Source organism: Equus asinus, chromosome 17 (genome assembly GCF_041296235.1).
Source record: "Equus asinus isolate D_3611 breed Donkey chromosome 17, EquAss-T2T_v2, whole genome shotgun sequence".
NCBI classification, from domain to species: Eukaryota; Metazoa; Chordata; class Mammalia; order Perissodactyla; family Equidae; genus Equus; species Equus asinus.
In genome coordinates, this window is record NC_091806.1 from 47,023,909 (window position 1) to 47,029,908 (window position 6,000).

Genomic DNA, 6,000 nt, shown 5'->3' on the forward strand with positions numbered 1-6,000 from the left:
GCCATCCATCCATCCACCCATCCATCCACCCAACCATCCACCCAACCATCTATCCACCCATCCATCCACCCATCCGTCCGTCCATCCATCCATCCATCCACTCATCCAATCATCCATCCATCCATCACCCACCCATCCATTCACACATCCATTATCCATCCATCCATCTATCCATCCATCTACCATCCATCCATCCACCCACCCATCTGTCCATCTAACCATCCACCCATCCATCCATCCTCCATACATTCACCCATCCAGCCAGCCAGCCCAATAAAGTCATTCACTCATCAGTTATTTATTAAGCAACCATGATGTGCCAGGTCCTCTGCCAGGAGGGTAGGAGATAATGACAATTATAGTCAACTATATAAAAATATAGTCCCAGTCTTTCCCCTCGTGGAGACAACTGTCAAGTGGGGGAGAAACGCCATGAGAAAGTATTCACCGCACAGCATCCCAGCTTTGATAGCTCGTGTACAGAGTAAACGTGCACATGAGCACACGGTAGAGGCGCATGGCTTGCAGGAAAGGGGCACCTGGGTTGAGACCTGAAGGCGGAACAGGCAGGCGGAGATGGGGGAAGGACACTCCCCGTGAAGGGTAGGAGGTACGAAGGTGAGTGGAGAGAGCGCAGAGGGAGGGTTGAGTCTGATGTTGAGAGTAGAGCCCAACTGGAGAGGTAACAAAGGACCTCGTGGGCCGCTTAAGGAACAGGAACTTTGTCCCAAGAGCAGGCTTGGGGGCTTCAAGCAGGGAGGGACGTGGGGAGGTTCTGTTTCGAAGATAAGTCTGGCTCCAGTGTGGACAATGGGTTGCAGTGGATGGCGGGGGAGGAAGCGCTGAGCACTTACGGTGCCAGGAAGCCCGCTGGAAAGCTGGGACAGAGAAGATGCGGGCTGGGGGGCGTGGAGGAAGCCTGGGGCAGGGCACGGGCAGGGGGGTCGAGAGAACGGGTGAGAGCAAATGATGCCCCAACTTCTTCCTGTAAAGATTTTCACCATGCTGAAGGGTTGAAGGAACGGCTGATGAACAATGCGTCTCCACCTCGATCCAACCATCGTGAACATGTCCCCTCATTTGCTTTCTCCTGACGGGTGGATAGCAACACAGGTAGATTTCCTTTTTCTGAACCGTTTGACAGTGTGTTGCAGACACGACGACGCTTTGTCCCTGAGTCCCTCAGCTGCATCTCCCGAATAAGGACGTTTTCCTCCTGAACCACAAGACCAGTATCACACTGGAAAGTCAGCAGGAACGGCATCTACTGTCTGGTCTGCGTTCGGATTCCCGCGGTTATTCCCAGGCTGTCTTTTATGGTTGGGTTTTGTTTGTTTTGAAAGCGAGGGACCATCAAGTTTCCAGCGTTGCATTTGCTTTCGTCTCTCTGGTCTCCAAGAAAGATTCCGGAGGTGGAATGCACAGCGCTCGGTGAGTCACTGGATGTGGGGGGAAGGCTAAGGGAGGAGTCTGGGTGAAGGCTGGGCTGTGGCTCGGGCAGCTGGTGGTGCAATCCCCCGGACCAGGAGTTCCGGAGTGGGAACGGGTCTCGAGAGAGAGGAGTTGTCCGGCAGGCAGGTAGAAATGCAGGTGTGACGTTCAGGAGACGGGTCACGGTGGGATACAGATTGGGGGCTGTGTCAATGTCCTGGGGCTGACACAAGAAATGATCACAAGCTGGGTGCCTTAAAACAACAGAAATTGATTCTCTCTGAGTTCTGGAGACCAGACATCCTAAATCAAGGCGTCAGCAGGGCCGCGCTCCCTCCAACGTCTCAAGGGAAAAATCCTTCCTTGCCTCGTGGAGCTTCTGGTGGTTTTCCGCAACTCCTGGTGTTCCTTAGGGGGCAGCTCCCTCCCTCCAGTCTCTGCCTCCATCATGGCGCATGGCCTTCTTCCCTGTCTGTCTTCACACAATCCTCTTGTAAGGACACTGGTCACTGGATTTAGGGCCCACCCTATTCCAGTGTGACCTCTTGTTTTTTTTTTTCTTTGAGGAAGATTAGCCCTGAGCTAACTACTGCCAATCCTCCGCTTTTTGCTGAGGAAGACTGGCCCTGAGCTAACATCCATGCCCATCTTCCTCTACTTTATATGTGGGACGCCTGCCACAGCATGGCGTGTCAAGCGGTGCCATGTCCACACCCTGGATTCGAACCGGCGAACCCTGGGCCGCCGAGAATCGGAACGTGCGAACTTAATCGCTGGGCCACCGGGCCGGCCCCTCGTGTGACCTCTTCTATATTTAACTAATTACATCCGCAAAGACCCTACTTCCAAAGAAGCTGCTATTCTGAGGTTCCGGGTGGGCGTGAATTTGGGGGGGACCCCATTCAACCCGGGACAGGGGCCGTCAGCATCGAGATGGTAAATGAAACCTCGGGAAAGAATGAGATAGCCCGGGGAGCACAGATGGAGAGGCGTGGCGGCTCAGGACGGAGCCCTAAGGAATCCCGGTGCTCAAGGGGTCACCACGGGGCGAGGAGCCCTAAAAAGGAGCCAGGGGGTCTGCTCACAGCTGGGAGGGAGGGGAGGGCGTGGGGTCAGCGGGGTCAGTGCTGTGGGGGATGGGTAAGAGAAGCGCTGAGCTGGGCGCTCCGGATTCCGGATTCCGGAGCAGGAGCCGTTTCGGGGGGCAGCTGGGGCAAAAAACAGGCTGCATTTTGTGGTTCAACTTTACGCACCGGCCTCGGAGGCTCCTCTCGGGCAGGTAGACTCAGCGGCTGTTTTTACGTCGAGTTCTGGTGATGCTGGCAGGTCTCCCTGTAGGATCGGATGCCCCTGCGGGTTAGACGCCCGCACCTGACTTTGTTCACCGTGACATCCCTGACCCCGGAGCGGCGCTGGCATGCGACAGATGCTCCATGAGCGTGTTATAAGTGAGTGGTGGCTGGGGGCTGGCCTCCTGGCTCAGGCTGGGTGTTGGCTCTGCCCAAGGTCCCCAACGCTGGAAAAGGGGCACCTCTGCCCCCATGCACCCCAGCACAGACAACCTGCCCTCTCCATCCCCGTGAGGAGGCTGCACGGGGAGCCACCGAGAGGGAAAATCTATTCCTCCTTGAGCGTGGAAAGAGCGAGGAAGACTAATAAGAATAGCAGTGACAGCAGGGGGCCTGCAGTGCATGGACTCCTTGTCCCTAGAGGAGATGGCTGAGTGATGCCCATGTGGCAGGGCCCGCGGGGCGCACAGCCTCCCGTGAGTGGCCCTGGCAGCCTTAGAGCATCTGTCTCCAGACAGCCACCACCCTGTGCCCAGAAAGGGCAGGAAGGCGCCGATGTCAGCTGGGGACTGTTGACCCCTTCCTGCGTGCCGAGTGCTGCCCCGCGCACTTTCCTCGTGTGGCTCACTCATCAAATCCTATGGCGACCTCTAGGAGTACCAGAGTACTGGAGCATGAATAGTCCTGCAGGAGTACTGTGGTTACTCCTACGTTGCAGATGAGGAAACCAAGGCACACAGAGGTAAAGTCACCAACCCAAGTTTGCACAGAAAGAGGGGGAGCCAGGATCCATACCCAGGTGGTCTGGCCCGGAAGACAGTGCCTCGCACAGCGCATGGCTTTGGGCTGACCACTGCTACTTGTGTCATCAAATGGGCTTGAGTGTCATCAGCTGATTTCAGGGGGACCGTAGAAGCAGTCTTCGCCAGGCCTGTGGATCTGCTCCAGGAGCTCCCCATAGTGATTTTGGGTCTGGCCTTGCGTGGGGCTCTGCTCTGTGCTCCCTGGGCCTGAGTGAGGACAGGACGTGGCCCCGAGCACAACTAAAATCAAGTGCTTCCGGGCCTCAGCGTGACTGCAATTGCTCTTGTCCTTGCAGCGAGAGTCCCCCCTGAGACCTGGGGCTTTGGCCCTGATCCTCAGCCTGCTCCTTGCTTCCTTTCTCCACTCTGTCTCAGACGGGCTCTGTCCCGCCGAGAGCCCTGGGGAAACCACTCCCCTCTCTTCCTGGCTCCCTGGCGCGCCATAGCGGGGAGGTGTCGGTCTGGTTTGGTTTTTTTTTGGTTTTTATTGGAGGTCTTCATTATCTTTCTCACAAGTGACTGAAGCTTGTTATCCCCGAGCAAGTCACTGCATGGCCAGTGGGTGGGAGCCCGCAGCGTCTGCACCTCCCCCACGCTCCCCTGGAGCCCGGCTGGCACGGCTGGGGGACAAGCCTGCTGCGGCGGCCGTGGGAAAGGGCCGAGGAGGGCGCTGGCTCCTCCACGCTGAGGGGACGTGCCAGCCCAGCTGGGGCTCCCTCTGCTGTCCCCAGCCTGCCCCCGAGAAGGGGTTGGTAGGGAGGAACCCCTTCTCCCTCAGGCGGGGCAAAGGGAGCACCCCCCCCCCCAGGTCTTTGGGAGGAAAGGATGAAGGGCCGAGCAGACCCCCGGCCTCGGTGAACTCTCACCTCCCACCTTTGCACTGGCTCGTCCCTTCTTCCCCCACATGACTAAGTCTTACTCATCCTTTCTGTCCCGCCTTCAATGTTGCTTCTTCCAGGAAGGCCGCCCTGCTTCCCCGAGCCTGAGGTGGTCCTTCCACTGGGCTCCTAGACTCCCCGCCAGCTCCCTTCCCTGACGCTTGGCCTCCTCTGATGGAATTTAGGTCCCTGGGGGGCCGAGGCTGTGTCTTCTTGCCCACTCTGTGTCCTCGGCATCTGGCCTCGCAAACATCACAGGCTTGCAGTAGCAGGAAGGGAGGTGGCCCGGTTATCTCTCTCTTCGTCCCCCACCAGGACCGAGCTCATTGCCTCACTGCCTGAGGCTCCTGGCTTCTCCCTTCCCCACTGGGACCAAGGACAGCCAGGAGCAGGGCAAAGAGCTCCTCTCTGAGAAGGGAGCAGAGGAGAGGCAAGCCGGATGAAAGGCTCCCTGGCAGCGTGACCTCCCAGAAGAGGTGACTTCATGGTGTGAAAACTCAGCCACAGAGAGACGTCAGCCCTGTGAAGGGCCAGGTCAGAGGAGGAGGAAGGAGTGAGCAAGCAGTGCAAAGGCCCTGGGGCAGGAACCAGCTTGGCAGGTTTGAGGGCCACAAAGAAGGCCAGTCTGAGTGGAGCTGGGCGAGCTGTGGATTTTGTGCCAAGTGTGTCAGAAGCCAGGGAGGAGCATGATCTGACTCAGCCAGCGCTGCTGTGGGCAAGCTTTCCCGACGCCAGGGCGGCCTGTGGAGCTGCGGCTGAGGGACAGGCCTCCAGGAGATTCACAGCGGTCCCACGGCCTCCCCTGCCCCCAGCTGCTTTCGCCATCCTGGAGACGCTGGCCAATACCTGGAAACATTCACGGAAGGCACAGCGAGGAGAAAAGCGTCCAGGGACGCGGAGCGGAGAGGGGCGTGGGGGGTGCAGGAGCACAACCCACCCTCGGGTTCCCAGAGTTAACACTACGAGCTGAGCAACAGGTCAGGGGGCAGATGGAACCCGTTTCTCAGCCACCCACGGGGATGGAGACAGTGGCGCAATGAGCATTCTAGCCTAGAAGCAAAAGCAGCTGGCCAGCCCCTGTCTGGGACCAAGGTGTTTACACAAAAGCATAAGTTACATTGTAAACAGGTATCCGGGGAGGTGACGAGAAGGGACGTCCTTTTTCCCTCTTATTGGAGAGGACCTGAACGGCGGTAAGGACCAGGTGCGTGTCTGGATGCCACCCTCCCCGCTGGGGTCCCACCCTGGTCCCTGGGGACCCATAAGGCATGCCCCCTTGACCAGGCACTCCCGTCTCCCCACTTCTGTAAGGTGCACCATCACAGACCCCCGGGTGCCCAGCGGGGAAACTGAGGCTCAGGGAGCTCTGGAGACCCACCCCCCGCCCAGGCCACTGGCAGAGCGTGCAGAGAAGGAACCGGGCACCTGACCCCAAAACCTGCACCCTTTAAAGAAACCCTTTATTACGAGCTCGTTCATCCAGACAAAAGAACAGAGGTGAAAATAACCATAAGATAACGCAGATGCCCACGGACCCCCGCCCGCAGGAACACAAACCCGCCGGGACCTCCCTGGCTCCTGAGTGACTGCACCCGCCAC